This window comes from Lissotriton vulgaris, chromosome 8 (genome assembly GCF_964263255.1).
Source record: "Lissotriton vulgaris chromosome 8, aLisVul1.2, whole genome shotgun sequence".
Classification (NCBI taxonomy): domain Eukaryota; kingdom Metazoa; phylum Chordata; class Amphibia; order Caudata; family Salamandridae; genus Lissotriton; species Lissotriton vulgaris.
The window spans coordinates 657518290-657539609 of NC_141696.1; the positions used below are offsets into that span (position 1 = coordinate 657518290).

General features: G+C 47.6%; 1 protein-coding gene across 8 annotated transcripts in view; it reads right to left on the reverse strand.

The window, feature by feature from the left end:
• The window catches only part of RIOX2 (ribosomal oxygenase 2), an 845240-nt gene that overhangs the window by 735371 nt on the left and 88549 nt on the right, over positions 1–21320 (reverse strand). For all 8 annotated transcript variants that reach the window (XM_086934530.1, XM_086934533.1, XM_086934532.1 and 5 more), the window contains exon 2: positions 19203–19347. The gene's annotated coding sequence lies outside the window, so the exon portion shown is untranslated. The remainder of the gene's footprint in view (positions 1–19202; positions 19348–21320) is intronic.

Here is a 21320-nt window from a genome sequence, read left to right on the forward strand (position 1 = left end):
GTGGCAGAGGGGCTAGTGCAGTGTCCTGGGCCTGCCTGTTGAGGACAGAGAAATCCGGGCTGAGAACGGCCTCCAGCGAGTGGAATGCGGTGTGCTTGGCTGGGCCGCCGGGGGTGCTAACACGCGTCCAAACTCCACTCCTCCACGGGAGTCGCCTATTTCGACGGTCATTCGGGCCGTGAAGGGGCACGGGAACTGTGATAGCGTCTGTGACTGGCGGGTAGGTGGGGACGAGGGGATTGAGGTGAGCCCCCTGCCTTGGGGACCCGGGTAGCGGCAACTGGACTTCCCTGGGTGGATTGCGGGCCCTGGCTCGAGGGTGCCTTCCGGTGGGGAGCAGCCCGGGTTGACGACTGGCCAGTTGGAGGTGTACACTGCGTTGGACTCTGTGTGAGCGGGACCTAAATCGCGCCTGTGGATGTAGGAAGGTGAATACCTGACTATGGTTACCCCAGATTTTTTGCCTAGTGTTTAGCTGGTTTTCGACTTAGTTGGCCTGGGATCCTGCTAATCAGGACCCCAGGCTTTCTGCTCTTTCTGTAAAATGGACTCCATGTACCTAAGGTACATTTCCAATTGGGATTGGGTCACCTTATGAGCCCCCGTACAGTGTACTATAGGTACCCAGGGCATAGGTGTATCCAAGGCCAACCAGGAGCTGCAGCATATCTTTTGCCACCCCTGGCTGGCCATCCAAACTGACACAACTGGATGATCACTCAGCTGGGGCAAGGTCGTGTAATCACCCCTTGCTTAGATATAGTATACCTATGTCTAAACCTATATCTGGACACATATATACCTATAAGTCACTCCTATGGCAGGCCTTAACAATCCTGGAGGCAGAGTGCTTGGTTTTATGTGAGATCGTGCTCTAGCATGAGCTGAGCCTGTCTACAGCTTTCGGAACCAAGTCCTTATATCTGTTCTGGGATATTGCCATACCATATACTCTTAAGTGCATTAAGAACGTCGCGGTTGAATGCTAACTCTGGTTTGGCTTTATCAAAACATGTCGTATAAGGTGTCATACGCTTTGGAATACACCCCCTTCGCCAGTCCTGGCGACGGGGGTAGCATTCCACCCTTCTAGAGGAAGAAGACATGTTACTTTCCTTAAACGCGGTTAAATCTAACCAGAGCCTCAACATCACAAAATGGATGCTGCTGCCACAGACACAAGTCTGGCCTCCTGCTGCTGACCGAAACTCTAGATGGGGAGGCCTGGACAAAAGGTTTTCTGTCACAGGGAGGTGTTACACCACCCCAGACAGGAGATAGTGGATTGGGGCAGGGAGGGCTGAATGAAACTAGACACTGCCTGGGGCGCACAAGGTGTCCCAGGCAAAGCCCAGTTCAAACCGGTGCTGGGGCACTCCAGCCCCAGCTCTGGCGCGAAACTGGACAAAGGGAAAGGGGTGTAACCACCCCCTTCCTGGGTCCCACCCATAGGAGGGACCTAGCAGGAGATCCAGCCCCTTGATTTGGAATAAAGGTAGGAGCTGTGCCAGGAAGCATTAGATCATCCTGACTGAAACTTTGAAACGAAACTCTGGACCCGACATCCTACTCGACGTAGAAGACTGAGGAATCTCCCTTGTGGTCAAGGAGTGGCCACCCTGTGCAAGCAGGCACCATCAGCACTCAAAGGTTTTCTTTCTTGTTGCTCCCGCCGGAGCTCGAACGACAGACTTCCAGACTTCCAACAGCCCGATCCACAGTCCCAGCAAAGCTGAGACCCGTGGAGGCGACGAGAGACGTGGGACCGGCCATCTTGGAAAGCCAGCGAAGTGCTTCCCGTGCAGCTCCAGAGGCACCCTCGAAGCTGTGCATTGGGGATTGAGAAGCCCCAGCCCCGAGTAGCTTTTGCACCAAAGATCACCTATCCACACTCACCGAGTGCTGCGTGGGGGCCTTTTGCATTTTCCTGCTCAACGCGTTGTCCGGTCACTTGCCCGTTGGCTAGTGGCCCCAGTACCGACGAACCTTTGAGTTTGCTCTGCTAGTCCGGTTGCTCCAGACTGGCCCTTGCTCCCCTGAAAAGGAGCAGCCGATCAGACCTTGCTGGTCTGATCCAGAAACCATCTTTGATTCCTGCATGGGTTGCATTTGCCAAGGCCTGTCGACTCCGATTCGAGAACCGACACCGCCGACAGCGAGAGCCTTCGTGGGACAGCTCGTGTCCACCAGCTGGTCATCCTCGATCCTTCCTGGTCCACGTGGCAGCGGAGACAAACTACTCTACATCACCTGATCGCAACCAGACATCGCCTGGTTCCTTCCTGGTTCCACGCTGGTCACTGGCTAGTGACCTAGACGCTGTCCCCTCTGCTTTCAGGTACACTACATCTTCGATCCACCCTTGGATCCAACCGGACTCTTCTCTCCTGGTCGCCTGCAGCATCTTCACCTCCAGGCTCCATAGAACTCTACGACGAAACCCGACACTTTGGCACCTATGCACCCGCTTCCTGTGGGTTAGGTAACGAGTACTCCGGTGCTCCTGTAGTGGGTTACACCTCTAGTGTCCTAGTTTTAAGTGGCTAAGTTCTAGCCCAGTCGGAAGACTCCCAAACCTATAACTTTCTAATTTTTACGCACCATTGACTTGTATGGTAAACGCGGTTTCCTATAGACACTGCACTCGCATCCTGTGGGCCTCCTATGTCCTAACCTTCGTTAGTCCAGTGATTCTCAAGGCCCTAGGCCTTACCATTGTTCGTGACGTGGTTCTTATACCACTATTTTAGTGTATGGTTTGAGTGACCACCAGGGCCTATCCATATTTGTGCAACTTTTGTATGCTGTATGAAGTTCTTTGTTTAACGCTTGTGCTTCTGTGCTCATAAAGAGTATAGGGGATTATTCTAATAATAAATACATATATTTTATAATATATAACTTGTGTGGTGTCCTTTCATTTGATATTAAAAGGATTAGATATGGTAAAACAGCTGGCCTCACATGCCCTCTTGAGTTTAGCTGAAGACTACTTTTGTCCCTGCTACCCCTAGGATAGCTGGTCTATAAGGTTGACTTACAACCAATCATGATAGAAACTCTGTTGTACCCTTACTTGTTTTTACGTGTTGATTCAATACCATTAATGACTAATGGTTCACTCTCGTAGGGGGTACGATTACATTTACTTCGGAGACAATGGGGCAGGGCGCAGCCTAAATTCTTCCTTGTTCCTAAATACAGGTTGTGTTCTCAGGAAACTTCCCTTGCCGGACGCCAAGTCGAATTTTTACTGTGGGTAAACTCGGTGAGTATATGGCTCGTACCAGCTTACAGTGACCATATATTCTCATGCTGTACGCATGCCTTCTCGTAATGATGATGACCTTTGAGAAAGGCTGTACATGCGATAAGGTGTGACAATTTGTTCTTAGCAGTTGTATACGTTAAGTTAGTTCTAAATTCATTAATACCCGAAGTGATAACTGATCACCAGTAGGGCTCTGTAGCACATAAGTTGTGTCTACAAATAATTATAGAAGGGGTCTATGGTAGACACAAGAGACTTTATTACTTGAAAGGGAATTCCCTACTTTGGCGTGTAGATGTGAGGGCATTTATTTTTGTGCTCTTTTTCAGTATTTGGATTCCGTGTTGATGGGAACATCCTCTACACGTGATGATTAAACTATGATCACAAGAGACTAGTTTACTTGGGAGACTTTTTGACAAACTACGGTCTGGCCTGTACCAGGACTGGGAACGATAGAAGTCTTGAAGAAGACCGGGAGACCTTTACGGCACAGTGAGATGGTCGAAACATGTTGACACGAGCAGTAGTAGGAGGGGTGTTTTGGGAACTTAATAGTCTCACTTAAACACGACCTACCTCATTCTTTTTAATCCTGGGGGAGGAACCTATAAATGAAGTCTTGCTTGGTATCCTCAAACCAGTTTTAAAGCACTGTCCATAAATTGCACTTTGTCGTATCACTATTCCCAGTCACAGGGTGGTTTTCACCTTTCCATTACTGTCTTTGGCATATTTGTTTTTGTGTTGGGTCTTGTGATTTTTTATTTTCTACCCCTTCCCTTATGCTCCGCCCGGAGTGTGGCTACACCAGGACGTTTTGTAAGCAGACCCGATGATGAAGCATGTCACACACTTCGGTGTGTGAGTGAGGGCAGTTTTCAAAACGATTGTTTTCTCTCTGTCTCGTGCTGTCATACATGTACTTCTAGTCTCCACACCCCTTCTTGTGTGTAAAACTGTGCTTTGGGGGTTCAGGGTGGTGGAGTTGCTTAAATATTTTGACCCTCTCCCCTTTATTGTGATTGATGAGTATGGAGAATACCCAGAAGGGTCTGGTGCTCCGGGCCGAGGACGCGGTTGGCTATCCGGAGGGTTGCGAGAAAGGCAATATGGAGAGCTTTGTAACGCAGTGGCTGGAAAGCTGGCCACCCCCGGACGCCATTTCGCAGTGTTTTGTGATAGAGCGGGCCCACTGAGCTCTCAGTCAAAGGCCTCCGGTGGGGGCTCGCCCACGGCCTGTGATCGCGAAACTCTTGGACTATCATGACCGCGATGCTATACTGAAGCAGGCCCGGGTCAAGGAATCTCTGCTCTTTGAGAATCAACGCATCCTGATATTTCCGGATTACACACGCTTGGTACAGCAGCAGCGTCAGTCGTTCATGGCTGCTAAAGCCCGCCTGCGAGACCTCAAGCTCCCCTATGCCTTGCTGTTCCCGGCTCGCCTGCGGGTAGTTTTCCAATCTCGCACCCACATCTTTGATTCTCCAGAGGAGATGTTCAAGAGGACTGATGAAATGGTACGGGTGCGAGTGCATACTCCTCCAGGACTGGAATCGGACTCCTCTCTGAGCGAGGTGCAGTCGAAGGCTTCACGAGGGTCGCGCCGGAGGGGAAATAGGCGATCTCTGTCCCAACGGCGCTCTGCGTCTCGGGGAGCCCCTGCCCCGGGGGCTTCGTCTTCTGGGCGACAGGCAGCGGACCCCTGACTCTTGCTTCCTGACGTCAGGGTGGTGCCTGGGTGCTCCCCCTATTATGGTGTCATGTATATGTGCTGTATCTGATTAGAGGGAGTTGTATTATGGGCGGACTTCCCCCCTTAGTCTGGTACTTCTGGGGATGGGCCGGGAGGTATAAGCTGTGGGTTGGGAATCCCTTGGTGTGGGCGGCCGTTGGTCCCCCGTTGGGTGCCGATTGCCAACCATGCCGCGACAGGTACTTTAACGGTTCTGAGGTATAGGGTGGGGAACAGTTCAGGGGGGAGGATCTGTTCATGTTGGGTTTGAGTCGCACAGCCATGAGGGGTTCCATCCACATGTTCTGCACACGTCTGCATGGCAAGGTGCCAGAGTCGTGGTCCTGGCTGCTCCCTGATGGTGGGTAACACTGACACTGCTGCGGGACCCAGGGTACCCTTCATATTAGCTGGAATGTGTGTGGGGTCCTGGATAAAATCAAGCGAGGGGCAGTTCTGTGCCAGGCGAAGAGGGCTAGGGCTGATGTACTCTTGCTACAAGAGACCCACCTGATGGGTACTAAGGCCCTGTGCTTACAGCGCTATGGGTATCAGCAAGTCTTTCATGCAGGTTTTACAAGGGGTTCACGAGGAGTTGCCATATTAGTGCATCGCAGACTTCCTTACATTCACTCCAAACAGTGGGCTGACACACAGGGGCGATATCTATTTGTTAGGGGTATGGTTGGAGAGGTTCCCTTGGTGTTGGGCTGCGTATACGCCCGCCCCCTTGCAGTGGACGCTTGTTGAGAAGCTATTTATGGTGTGGGCAGATATCCTGGATGCACCATCGGCGGTAGGAGGGGATTGGAATGATGTCTTAGACGAGGCAGACCGGGGGGGGGTGGTCCGGGTGGAGGCCCCTCCACAAAACGACATGATATGGTTGTGGGCTTGGATTGGGTAAACACGTGGCGGCGCATACATGGCAATAAGCTGGAATATACGTTTCTGTCGGCGGTCCACGAATCCTTCTCCAGATTGGATTATATATTTGTCCCACGGGAAATGGCTGGGAGGGAGGAGTCAGCGGAGATTCTTCAGCGTGGGCTCTCGGATCACTCCCCAGTATCCGTTGATCTCCGGATGGGCAAGGGGCAGCAGCCATTTCGATGGCGCCTCTCGGTGTGGCGCCTGCAACAGGATGACTACGGGAGGCATATGAGCGAGGCAAACGCAGATTACTTGGTCAGGAATGTGGGGTCTGTCTCTAGGGGCGGGACGCTGTGTGAAGCATTGAAACCCACACTACGGGGGTAGACATCGCATGGTGTGCAGCGGCCCGAAAGAGGCGGACGGCGGAATTGGTGCGCGCCGAGGCGGAGATCGAGACGCTGGAGCGTCAGGGTCACGAGGCGGGTGGAGGTCAGGTGGTGGGGCAGCTGCTATTAGCACAACAGTCCTCCTGCTGGACGAGGCACGGCAGATCTGGCTTGCAACGCGCAGCAGAATATGTCAGTGGGGGGACAAGTCTGGCAAAATGCTGCATCGACTCTGTCAAGGAGCCTTCCACGCTCAGGCCTTACCGGGGATAGTTGATGAGAAATGAGTGCTCAGATAGCGGACCCGGGGGCATTAGCGGAGAGCTTTGCTGCATATTATGCGGATTTATATGCTCCAAAGGAGTGCCTGCCAGAATACATGGTGGACAAGTTCATTGCGGACCTACCGCCTAAAGCAGTGTCTGATGAGGTGCGCGATCGGCTGTAGCTCCCCTTGACGGACGAAGAGCTGCTCACTGCCCTGGGCGAGCTCAACTGGGGAAAAGTTTGCGGACGAAATGGGTTCCCCAGCGAGTTCTTCAAGACATATCATCTGGAGTTAGCCCCTCATTATCGAGCAGTGCTAGAGGAGGCCAGGGAACAGGGTAGACTTTCCCCGGACTGGAGGCATGCGGAGGTGGTGGTATTTCACAAGCCAGGTCGACCCCTGGAACATCATGCTTCCTACCGTCCAATCTCCCTCCTGAACATGGAGGCCAAAGTCCTGACCAAAGCGTTGGCCAACCGGCTCCTACCTCAGATTTCCGCACTGTTACACCCGGATCAGGCAGGCTTTATGCCCCAGAGGGCGACCAGGCACAATATCTGGCGGGCGCACGTGGCGGTGTCGGCGGTCCGACGGACTGGGGACCAGGCCGCACTTCTCCTCGCCGACAGACAGGGCGTTCGATTCACTGAGCTGGGTCTATCTGTTCGCACTACTGCCTCGGCTCAACCTTGGGTCTCGCTTCCTGTCCTATTTGCAACTTCTCTAAACTGACGTGTATCAGACACCCCACAAGGCTTACCTTGGCTTGTGAAGCGTTCTCGCAGAGACGACAAGAGCTACCGCCCCTGCACCCACCTGACCCCGTGGAATTCAGAAGTACCCAACAGGGATGAGATGGAACCAGGGAAGGGAGCCAAGGATGTTGGAATGGAGTCACTGTGGTTTGTAGGGAGCGTCTCTGGGCTGGGGTAGGACCATTGAAGGCAGCTAGCAGAAAGAAAAAGGAATACCCAGTTAGGAACAACCCCACACCCTTCAGTCCCACTCACGCCTCTACACACATACCAACTGATAGCTACCTGATGTTAAGGGTATCAAGACTCTTGATGTCATCGTGAGCATAGGGATATGATAGTAGGTCCAATGCAGTCTGCAACACCAAACCCAGCGCAAAACAGGAACTTAGACCCAGAACCAAGCATGCTGCCAGGCCAAACCAGGAAATGCGCTCCAGCGCGGCGTATTGAACCACAATGTATGCGCTCCAGCGCGGCGTATTGACCCCCAATGTATGCGCTACAGCGCGGTGACTTGAACCCCCAGGAATGCACTCCAGCGCGGATTGCTACCAAAGAATGAAAGAGCTCCAAAATCAGAAATGCAACATAAGAAAAAGCGCTCCTGCGCTGCTAAGCCAAAAGAAAAGAAATGCGCTCCTGCGCGAACACGAGAAACCCAAGAACCTCACAAGAACACTAGTGCCCAGTTATTCGCGGGAAATAGCGCTCCGGCGCTTGGGACACTCGCGAGTAAGAAGGGCAAAATACAGTAAACAAAAGCGCTCCGGCGCTGATAGCACGGAATATGGTTTTCGGACATATCCGAAACGAAAGGCGAGGACGCTGAAAGTCCTCCTGAATACCTGCAAAGGCGGGTGGCTTGGCAGGCAGCTCCAACGGGTAATCAGCTAGAATTCGAAGCGCTGATCTGGCTGGAACCGCAGTGGTTATGCGGAGTCCCCCGGAAGCGCTACTGAGGAGGAGGAGGACTCAGGCAAGACTAGACCGCAACTCAACTTCCGCCCGGAAGTGAGTATGGCAGTACTGATATGTGTGCAGAGGAGAGCGCCGGGGCGGCCAACACCGCAACGTGACACTTGACAGCTTCGGTACGGGTGGCGGAAGTGATCTCCTTCAGCTTTCCCATTGGGTGCGGCACCCGGCAGGGTTGCCCCCTCTCGCCATACTTGTTCGCCCTGGCGATGGAGCCGCTGGAGGCGTGGGTGCGCATAGATGCGCAGCTGCGTGGGTTTGAGTGGGCACAAGGGCTGTCCGATAGGATTGCATTATATGCGGACAATGTCCTTTTCTTTCTTACCGATCTTAATAGGTAAGAGCCGCACCTCTTGCGGATTCTGCAGATCTTCAGAGAATCATCGGGGCTCTACATGAACCCTCGCAAGTCCACGCTATGGGTGCTGGGGGAGCGGTCGAGAGTGGGGGATTGGGCTTCCGCACTTCAGGTGGCAGTAGGGGGCCTAAAGTATCTGGGGGTGTTTCTATCGGAGGCACCGACTATCTCCTGGGAGCGGAATCTGGTGCCAGTGTGGGACCGTGTTCGGGCAGATCTCAGGACCTGGTCCCGTATGCCGCTGACAATTTATTGCAGGTCGGCAATCTTCAAAATGGTGGCACTCCCCCGGCTGTTATACCGGCTGCAAAACGACCCATTTCCGATCCCGCCAAAATGGTTCCGGCTGGTGAACTCTGTACTTGGACAGTTTCTGTGGGAAGGTGGTGCAGTGAGTGTGGCGCTGCGCACATGCTTTCTCTCCACCAATTGTGGAGGATTGATGACATCGGACATCCTCTCCTACTACCAGGCCTCTCACCTCCTCATCCTAAATGAGTGGTGGTATGGCGACAGGGGGGACCTGGCTTATACCCTGGAACGCTACCTTATGGGGTCTCACACACTACACACTATTCTTTACTCAGCGCCGTTACGGAGACCACTGCCACCGGTCACACAGATAGTGTTTCAACTTTGGAGACAGGCACTGCGCCGTATGGGCTGGTGGAATATACTGACTGGGGAGACCCCCCTGTGGTACAATGGGCGTTTGCCATACTTTGCAACGTTACAGGGATTCCGGGGGTGGGATAACATCTGCATCTCGACCCTAAGGGATGTATTAAGGGGCACAACACTTAAGTCCTTTCAGGATCTATGTCTGGAATTTGGCATCCCACACTCTTAGTTCTTTACATATCTCCAGTTCTGTCATGCCCTGTCTCCCAGCCTGGAGGGATTGGAGTCTCTCCCAGAGTTTAGTTCCCCAGAAGTGTAAGTGTTCATGGGGTACTTGGAGACCAAGAAGATATCTTGTGTTTACCAATCATTGGTCACACACTGCTCCCCCACACTGCAGAAGCTCCGGGAGACATGGGAGGGGGATGTGGGTGAGCTGGAGGAGGAGGACTGGAGGAAGGCTCTGGCCGCAATGCGCCTCTGTCTCATCCAATTTAAATATTTGCACAGAGTTTATTTCACCAGGGCTCGGCTTTGGCAGGCGGGACGGACAGCCTCACTGGAATGCCTCCGCTGTGGCAGGGAGGAAGGGACGTTTTTGCATACAGTTTGGTGCTGTGGATCCCTGGATCGGTTCTGGCGGGGGGTTCTGGCCTGTTTATCCGAAGTATTGGGGTGGGAACTTCCACGTACGCCGCAGTTTGCCTTGCTGCATGTAATGGATGGGGTGGGTGGTAATGTGTACAAACGGCACCTGATGCTACTGGGCCTTACGTTGGCCAAAAGGGACATTGCAAAGGCGTGGAAAGCCCCACGGGTCCAGTCGGTGGCCGCCAGGAAAAATGGGTTAGACTTCTGTACGGGGCTGGAGTAGCCCATTTTCGTTGCCAGGGGGTGCCCGCGGAAACATTATAAAATTTGGAAACACTGGGAAGATTATAGGGGCCTGTGGCTTGAGACCCCCGTGGTGCTGGCTGATTTTCCGGGGGAGTGAGGGGAGGGTCGTGTGGCACAGGGGTAGGAGGTGTGGGGGAACCTGGGAGGCGGGTGTGCATGTACAGTGTTTTTTCTCTATGCATTTTACTTCGTGTGTGGGTAGAACTTGATGGTTTTGGTGTGGCTCGGGGGGGGTGGGGGCTGTTGGGTTAGGGGAGCAGTTGATATTTGCATATGGCTCTGTCATATATTTGTTTGACTTTGCTCACAAAGAAAAGTCGATTGCCCTTCGACTGATGTAATGTTCACTACTGCAGATGTCTCTGGCGTGCAGAGCCCTGCAACATATGTGCAGTCTGACAAAGTATGTTTAAAAAAAAAAAAACATTAAAGCATACAATCCGAATTACATATTAAAAAAAAATCATAATATGGAGGAAGGAACTTGATTTTGCAAAATGATAAATCTTCCTGTGTGCGCCTAAGGGTAATGGCGGCTTTTAAAAAACGAGTAGCATTTGTGAGGGTAAACTGTTCCATTAGCATCTGTAAAAACAGAAGGGCAACACGGGCGAGTGAGAACCCTCTGTCTTTAAGTAGTTGGACAATGAAAGTTCTCCAGGGCACAGTATAAAATTTACATAACATGAAAAAATGCATTGTATCCTGCGGAGACATTGACGCAGCCGCAGGGACCCAGGGATTTAAAATCATTGTATCCTCTAGGATGAGCTAAAAACAGGCGCAGTAGTTTAAGCCTAAATATCACAAGCAAATGTCTGTCCCTATCATTTTTCACCAGGTCTAATAAGGCTCTATGTCCTGGGTGGTGGTTAAAATTACATATTTTCTGACAGAGCATTTCAACAAGTCGGACTCCTCCCTCAATCGAGTATTCCTGTCAAGGGAGATCTGCTTCACCCACTTATAATACTCTCGGAGGATTCCATGGGGGTTGGAGAAGAGCTCCTCTCTTCCTTACTTGAAGAATAATTCCTGTTTGTGCTTAAACCAGAGAATTTATAAAACATAGTCAAGTGACAAACAATCTCTAAGAATTTAACCATTCAGGTTGAGCTCCTCTTTCATCCATAGCCTAATCCAGCTAAGCAATGGACGAAGGGCTATCTGATTGTGGAGATACTTAACACCCAGGTCCCCGTCCACATAAAAGGTCGAGTTGCTCTGAAGGGCACACAATAAGCACCTGAGGAATTTGTTTTCTTCAGTCTGAAGTTCTATGGAAGCCACATAACTCCAGATATTGTTCCCATACAAGACCTTTGATATACAGCCTGATAAATCTTCACTAATGTTTTGAGCAGTCTACTCCCTAACCTTGGTGAGTAGCTAAATATGGTCCCAACAGCCCTCCTTACCTCCTCTTTCTTTGTAGTGACTAGGGGTTTCCAGCTCATATTGGAATCAAATAACTGCCCTTACCTTTGCCAAGATGTGACTACTCATAATAAATGTCATGGATCTTGTTGCTTGGAGGCCCATCACCATAATAAAAGATTTGTTAAAATTAACTGACAGATTTAGCTCACACATAAAACTATCAAAGGAATTCAAGAGCCTTTGCAGTCTCTACCAGTCCCAACCATCAACACGCAGTCATTCGCATATAAAAGCACATGTAGGGGGAGGGCACCGATGTGGGGGCTATCTGCATTGCCTGCTATTAATTTATATATATAGAAGGAAAATAAAAATAGAGCAAGAATGAACCCTTGGAGGAACCCTCCCCTTGATTTAAAACTATTTGTGCATGTAGAATTGCTCTGATATCGGACTGAGGCGGACGTGTTAACATGAAGGTCCAGTACAAAATATACAATATTTGGGTCCCCCGCCATCTCCAATAAGCTCCAGAGTTTAACACGATTGACCCGGTCAGAGGCAGAAGCTAGGTCCATAAAAGTGAGGTGGACTGATTCAGAGTGGGCAGCTGTGTGTTTGTTAATGACTATGTAGAGGTTCAAACACTGATTAGTGGTAGACATGCCCTATTTGAAGCCGTATTGTGATTCTGAGATGATATCATTATCTCAACCTTCCGAATATGTTCACTATCACCGACCCCAGGACCTTCACCACAGATTCAATGAGCGATATGGGTCTATAGCAACTGGGAATGTCTTGATCGCCCTTTTTAAAGACGGGTACTATAACTGTTGCAGACCAGGACGCAGTTAACATAGGGCCCCAGAACTCTACATCGCTAGTATACAAGTCTGGAAGAATTCTGTGAGGACCTGGGGCTACCTGTTTGGTGAGACCCCCTAATAACCCTGACTGGTCAGCACTGGGGAGAATACAAGATTTGACCTGGTTTGAAGTTTCCATCTCAGGAGTGGCAGACGGTTGTAAACACTCTCAAAACTATTAAACCATTTACAGGCCGAAATCCGATGACATAGGGTGGGGGCGTTCGTACGAGCAAAGCAAGGCTGGTTGATAATACGGCAGAATGTGGAACAATTATTCTCAGTGCATGCCTGTACGAGGCCATCCCAAACTGTAGCCCTCAGAGCTCTTTTTCTCTAGTTAGTTTCCTCCTTGTATGCACGCCGGCAAGAGGCTACCCAGTTTCCATCTCTGGGTGTAATTTTGAGTGCCTGTTTTAGGTTACAGAAGGCCTTGAACCAGCTAGGGTCAAACCATTAAGGGGCAATTGAGAAGGGTTTAGTACTTGGTAATTACAGGAGCTAACCTACCTTTTTAGGTCGAGCAGCGTCTGCTCGAGACCTATTGTTGCCCGTATTTGGGAATGTAGACACGAGAGGAGCACAAGCGCAGATTTCACCTTGTGGGCGCGCACGGCGCCGTGCCCATCTCGTGCCTCATATTCCCGTGCGCAAACACACACACGCAGCCACACTCATGCATGCGCACACACAGCCACACGCATACATACACTGCATACACATGCACACACACACTGCATACACACACGCACCCCTCCCGTCGCCCCTACACACACACTAGCGCACCTACACACACACAGAGACCCCCCCCACACACACCAGTGCACCTACACACACGCACGCACACATACAGAGACCCCCCTCCCCCCGCCGCCACACACATACACACACAAGCGCACCCCCCTCACCCCTACAACTAAGCCCCACTTACCGCCATTCAGGGCTTCTGTAGCCTGGGCTCTGCCTCGGGCATGGGAGCCCCGCTCTCAGGCACTACGTGGGCGCGTGCGCGGGACTTCCGAAGACGGAAGTCCCGCCCAAAGGAACTGGCTCTTCTGTACGGCACTGACGATTCGGATACGGGAATTTTTGGGGATTGGGCCTTATATTTCACCCTCTGATTATGACACAGAGAAAGCTAGACAATGGCGGAGGAGGGAGAAAGAGGGTTGAAGAGCAAGACAGGAAAACAGTGATAAAAGCAGGCTTAACTAAAAAATACTCAACATTGAGATAATGACACATGGAGTATAGGATAGTGAAAGAAAACGGTGTAAGGTTGAATCAAGGCTAGGGAGCTGTGATGTCCCTCACGGGACCACCAGATGAGGTAAGTGGCGCGCTGGACCTCACCAGGTGCACACGCTGAGTGTAAACTGAACGCTCACGCGCCGAGGCTCAACATCTCCCAACTTCGGCCCAAAATCCTCCAAATTTGCAAATAGGCCACTCGCACTTCTGAAACTTCACAGGAACGCCCTGCGTCACCACATCACGCGCTGCTTCACGGCACCGCACTTGTGAGGACAGAGGAACTTCAAGGTCTTGCCCCACCTTGTTGAAGTGTCTCGCCCTGTCACAATCACCATCCCATCCTTCCTCGGCACAAATATGATGTTGATTTCCTCCACAAAATTTGGTCGGAATTGAAAGATTTTATCAATGATTTTTAATCATACCATGTAAAAATGTATTATTTTTGTACATTGTATATTTATTGCAATGGTTTTAAAAAACAGGCAAGTGTTCAAATAAACGTAAACTTTCCCGGATATCCTTCACAAGGATGACACCAGATGAGGCATGTGTAGCTTTAATCTTAACACCTCATCCAACAGCAGGCCGCCTTCAACTGTCCTTCTGACAGCCCCCGCATTCCATCTCTGACCTACACACGTTCCACTGTATGCATTCCACTATGCCACAGGAGCCTTGGCTTTTCAACAGCTCTGGCATTAGGCAACGCAGGAGGCTGGCTCCTACCAAAAACGTTGCACCCCTGCACTTATTTTTTTTTTTTTACAAATAAGAGCGGCAATCGCTGATTGTGCACTGTATAAATGCCAATAGTAGAACAAAGGCATAGTATTATTAAAATAGGCCATGATTCGCCAAGTGACAGCCTGCATGCTGTATGTTGCCATTATTTAAATAAAACCTTTAGCCTATTCATTTTCAATACTCTCTCAGTGATTTACACTTGATACACAAGTTTGGAGGTTACGGGGTAGATTGTATTCATTTGTAATAACTCATTTGATTTAGAGTATTGTGGTGATGTTATATTTTACATGAGGCCTCTCTATTTAGTGTATTCAGGGGTGTTAAGGTTCCAGGCTGCCGCATGCAGTTCAATATATCTCTACTGGATGCGATGAGTACAGAGCTAATCTCTCACTGCCAGCCTCTTCAGCATGAATAAATGATGCGGCCTGGGCTGTCTTGTCGCAGTGTTTGTGCTGCAGTGATGTTTGTTCTCTGTGTCAGGCTGTCAACAGCACCGCCAGTGAACCCATGCAGAGACCAGGCAGATGGCGATCAGCACTGTTGCGTTCTAATCTAGAACCCTGATCGATACTGTGACCTTATGCCCCTATACGGCAATAATCCCCTTATACCCCTATATTGGCATAACCGATCAAATGCAATATTCAGAAACTCGTCTCTGGCCTCACACGAACAGAGCCACATTTCAGAATCGCTTCCTCTGCCACTTCCTTTGCAGCTAATTAGTGCAATGACATAGCAGAAGTTACTATCTAAGATTCCTAGATTAACACTCCGAGTTCTTCAACAAGATAAAAACTCAGCAACCTGGGAAAGCCCCGCTTGCTATGTTTTGATTAGTAATAGAACTCTAATGAGCACTGATAGACGATCACTTTCTAGTGACATTTTTATTGACGTCTTATGTCCAAAAACTTAACGTCAAACAAGGCACCTTTCAGGTATAAATATTACCAACGTTGCCTTAAGCTGCGGCTGTTTTCGCTGATGCTGCTGCTGTTTCACTGAAGCTGAAACTGCTGTTATGCTGATGATACCATAGCTGCTATCGCTACTGCTATCGCTGCTAACTAGCGAACGATGGTGTGGTGAACTTAGGAGCTGAACAGCCGTCCCCTGCAAGAGCCCAGCAGATGCAAGCTGCCCGCGGACGCTGCCCCTCCTCCTCCTCCTCCTCGACGCGCTGAGAGAGACGCTGTCTTTTCTCCTGCAGAGAAATCCAGCTCCGGCGTTTCTAGTCTACCCTTGCAGGTGACTGGGATATCGAGTTCCCTGAAGGAGATACCAGACCTCCATCATTCTATTCCAGAGGTATGGTGTTGACTAAACCCTTAGAGAGAATTCTTGAAGCAAACCTTGGCAAAACCAACTTAACTTAAAAAAACTTACTTACTCCCCTCCCAAGTATTAGGCTTAGGTCAGGTACATTGGGGTAGGCGTAGTTAGAAGCACCAGTTGAGTATTTTAGCCTAATGTATATATGAATGTATATATGTTTTATTCATTTTAAACCATTGTATGGCTCAGAAACCATATCAATGCTTTTACAGTATTATTTCGCAATACTCATCTTACTGTACGTACTTTTTATAATAACAAGTCTTGCAATTGTGGCAATTCATTTCTCTTGTACGAGAAGAAAGACTGTTCAATAAATGTTACCCTTTATTGAAAACGCCAGTCTCTCTATTCTCTACATATTGTGAAAGTAATCTGCACAACAACTGACTGAGCAAAATAACTGTCTTCACACGACCCTAGAGATTGACTCTTATCTGAGGGGCAAAGTTGTCATGTTGCACGGTTGTTGGAAAACTGAATCCCTTCTTGTCTGTACCAGGGGAGCTGATCACTTCCTATTCAGAGAAGAAAGTTTCCAGTGACCTCTGAGCTAGTTGGTAACAAACCCAATTAAGTTTAGCATAGTCAGTGGAGACCTGGAAGATCCGCACTTCTACGTCAAAACTACTGTTTATGTTATTCCAATGCGCAGGGCCTATTGGGAAAATAGGAACTACACTACAGCACCTTAGTAACCAGTCCTGACAAACGACCTGAAGAATATGATATGCCCGGAAGGATGACACGGACATAGACAAAGATAACAAAAGTCAGAAAGGAAAAGAAAAGAGAAACAATATGGAAGTAGTGGCGCAGAAATGTCGGAGAAATGCATATGTAGATTTAAAAGGCACGCAGTGCAAAGACAATGGAGTCGGTCGCTTTAATTGGCACAGGGCATTTAAAATACGAAACTGTAACCGAGTAGTACAGTCACGGGTCCCGGATTTCTCAGGTGCGGGGACACAACCTCATTTTACCCGCCTGTAAAATTCCTTTAGGCTTGAATAGCACGTGCATCCTGGCCTAGTTCATGCCAGGCTGAACCCCCTACTATGGCACAGTGGCGCATGTACACACTGTGATAAATGTTGCGGCCTTGATTACATTATTAAATACCAGGGCATGCGGATTTTGGTGCAGTGAACAATAAAGTCCGTATATTATGCTTCATTTTTAAGGTCAAACTTGTAATAGATGCTAATTATTGTACCCGTCAGGTAAATACAAAACATGTAGCATTACAAATGCTATAGGTGTCACATTTGCGAAAGTTATAACTATTGGCATTGTAAATGACAAAGCTATTAATTTAGCTATTTTCAAAACCAATACAAATAAAAAAATTGTCATTTACAAGACCAATAGCTCAAACTTTCCTAATGCGAGACCTATTGCATTGCAAATGCTTGTTAGAAATACTACCCAAAGCTTTTAAAAGAACATGAGCTGGGGTATTAAGGTCAAGGCTGGTTAAAATTTCCTGTGCGCAGCTTTGGAACAATGAATGTTTCAAGTGCTTTGGTTCTATCATAGGATATCTAAGGCATCTGCCCTGACACTGTGGCGAAAGTGAGTCTAGTGTCTTCTCCGAACTACCGGCAGGTGAACATAACACGCTCAAGGCTAGCGAGACTGGGTTATGATCACTACACGCACTAAGCAAAATATTAAAATTGGAAATCATAGAATACAATAGAGTCAAAATAAAAATGTAGTCAATAATAGAAGCGCAACACTAGTAAATATAGGGATCACTTCAAGCTAATTAGAACTGACTAACTTATCCAAAGTAAAAATAAGTTCAAAATCGTTTAGATAGATGTTTAAATCTAACCTCCTCTTTGGAGTGTTCCATGTGTAACACCATCATTTGCATGCACCTAGGAGAGTTGGCTCCATGGGGCTTTCACATAAACGAGTATTAAAATTACTAGTAATGATTAGGTTAAGCTTCCCCTTCTGTTTCTCATCTAAACGGGGAATATATGCATCCTAAATGTGTGTATTAGAGGGAACCTGGGCCAACAATTTAGAATTGTAAAAATTTTAAAAATGCAAAACATAAGAACCCAAGAAGGTTTTAACATTTTAATAATGTGTTAATATTTTTACATTTTGAAGGCCGTCAGGACCCCGTGATTAGGCTTTACGATTTCCCAGACCACATAATAAGAACCCCTGCTCTAAAGTCATGCAATCACTGTTGAAGTACAGCATCGCAGTAGCTAAGCCTGCCTAAATAGGGCACCACATCACCTATAATCGTCTCGCCCAGTTGAGTCCTCTCACTGTCGAAACTAGGAATCTAAGCCTGTGGAATTACTGCACCACAGCAAGTGCAACTCTGAAGCCCGTACAATCAGCGTCGAAATGCGGAAAAATATAACCAATAACTTATACCTGTTTTCAACTATTAAGAAGTGGGGATGGGTCTACCTGCTCACTTCACCAGTGGACCTCGTAGTAGACAATTTACGTTTGTTTACGCTCTCTACAAGTCTTGTGAGATTCATCTTGCTTGTGGCTACTTCCAAAGGAACGCGGAGTTGTGTGACCTGTGCCAACGTTTTACACTAGCACATAATAAATTCAAGAAAAGATAGTGTGCACTCTTTTTTCGGCTCAGCTACTGTGTGATATGTGTGTTTCTGGAATCTAACAGGCTGAAACCAAAACCTTCCCAAAGCCGCCTGAGAAAACAGGCAAAATTAAAGCAGCTGCTGATGGATGAGCACGAAAAAAATTACAGCGACAATGGTAAGTATTAGGCGGTCTCGAAGCAATTTAATTAAAAAAATATGAATAAACCTTGCAGCGACAGCACACGTTCGGGCTCAGGCCAGGCCTTTAATGGAATCTTTTAGTACATTAGAATCCCTAAACTTCCGTCCACTGTACATAAAAGGGGTCCTTACCACCCGCCCACGCACCCACTTTTATGTCTGTCTCATGATGATTTAGAACACAATTATTGAAAGAACCAAGAATGAAGACATCTAGATTGAATGAACAATTTCAGTGTGAAAAAAGCCAAAGCAAACATTGATTCCATTTGATCGTATAACAGAGTGTAATTAACAACAGGCACTCACTGGCTTAAATATGAATGGTGACAGATCGGAATGATCTTATTGAGATTTGACACTAAAACGTACGTACCCTGCTCTCTGCAGCAGGTGAACTTCCTTCGGAGTCAATTTTAATAATTCCAAGTATGAGCAGGGAAGGAGGAAAGGGAAAACTAAAATTGTCAAAGGCAGCTAAAATCCTGCTGGCAAAGCCTACACTAGCCCCTGAGTTCACTTTGTCACAACCCCATAATCTCAAAAGCTTCATGAGGCAGTGTCAGAGAAGAAGCTTCAGTAGGGTGGAAACTCACAAAGAGCATACTGGCATCCAGGATGGCTAATGTGCCCTACATTGCTCGGCTAGAGCTGGCTGCTAAAATACCTACCAGAAGCTGGAGTTGTATCTGGGGTTGGTAGTAGTTGAAAGAGATTACAAATGTGTGTCACCGACTCTTCAGTAGGGTTTTCTGGCCAGAAAGACAGCAGTACTGGTTTGTGAGTGCTCTACAGAATGCGCCCGATAGCCTACACCTGTGGGGAAACAAAACAACAAAATTACTGTTTAAGTAATAATCTTTTTACAAAAAAAATGTCCTGCAAGAGAACAGAGACACATTCTCTTGGTCGCATCTACAATATCTTCAAGTACATGTGCTGTTCTGCTGTTCTTGAGCACACCAGATCCAGACGTTTTGGCTCATGAGGTTTATCTACAACTCCAAAACAGTATGTTGTAAATATGTAATGGCATGAAATTGAAATTTTTCCTCCTCACTTTACAGGGATATCACACAAACTTTGTCCTTTCCCTCTTTACCAACAATAGTGTTACGACCAGGAAATGATTTGAAAACATCTGATCAAAAATGTCCTCATTAAGTGTGTGTGCTCTATGTTGTGTGCCAGTGAGTCTAGTGTGTTTTTTGTAAAATATTTTTATCCCACTATAAGCACTGGAATACAGCTATAGTATGTCACCTGTAACCACTGGACATTTTACCTATGGATATGGAGAGAGAGACCACCAGAAAAAATGTGTTGTCTTCTTTCCTTTACAGTTTGATCAATAGACAACGTCTTTTTTTGCTAGGTGCATTACTTTTACCTGCACTGTAATTTTTCCTCACTTTTATTAGAAAATTCTGGTATTAGTTAAAGAAACGTGAGTAAGGTGGGGATTTGTGCACCCCGTCCTGAAGAAGGTGCTTCTGGCACCGAAACATGTTGACGCACACAAAAAGGAGGTAACGCACATTGTCAGCGTAGTGACCTCCCACCCTCATTTTTAACAGCACCAGCCCGGGGGCTTATTAAATCATTTTTAGTCACCCCACGAGCCAGGTTCTTTTTAACTATCACTATTTCCCAAACCCCACAATACACTCACATTTATTCAAAATACCCCCTCACCAACACCACACATAGTCTAACAAGTGCTCCCACGTCTCCGTAGGTCCGCAGCACGCCGTACCCCGTAGAGGGGTACGATGACCCCGATGATGAAGCATGACACCAAGGGGCCTGTTGGTGTGTGAGGGGACCTAAAAACATAAAGGTGTTCCCCACTGTGGAGGAGACACCCTTAATCTCAAGGAGTGGATTCTAACTGTTTATTTAAATATGCCCAGGGAGAATGAATCCATTCTGATTTCTCTCTCTCCCCCCTCTGATTGTTAATTTGTTCTTGAAAATCAGCCTGGAAAGGGATTTTTTTTTAACTGGAGGTTAGTATGCCAACCACGATAATGTCTGATAACTACAAGCATTGATACCAAATTTAGAAGCTGGGTCACATTAGCTGCTCTCCACCAAAAATTATATATTAGTTCAACTTGACTTTAGATTTCTTTAACTGGATAAATATACAATTGCACAACTTATATTTTAACAAATTAATATAATTCAGGGATGTTTACTTTAGACAATAATTGAAACAGTGGCATTTGTCTTCTGAATCCTCGTAGTAAAAATTCAGTTTCAGTTTCATGTTTATTTGTTTGATTAATTAAAATCTTACAAAACAAATACATTTTTAAAATATCTTTAAGTAATCAGAAGTTTAAAAACTTCATGCTCATAATTATGCTCATATTTCATAAAAACGAAATCTAATTAAAATTTTCCTTAAGATTTTTCACGATCACAGATAACATTTTTACAAAAGCAGAGTTCATTGATAGATCTTTCGGGTTTAGGCAAGCCATTACTGCTTGTCTACAAGTCCTTATACCTCGGGCATTAAATAACCTTCTGAGGATTACTTTCCTTTCTGTATCCATTGCAGAACACAGACATACCAAGTGCAAAATATCTTCTTGTCCCAGTTTACATAACCTACATGTCATATTGCCTTCAATGGCTTTCCATGGTGGAAGATGGCACAAACCTGGCCAGAGTCCAAAGCGTACTCTTATAAATGATCGCTTACTTTGGTGGGACCATGGAGTTTCAAGGTATTTTTGGACTTGCTTTTTTTTATATCCGTTTATAATTGGCAATGCATG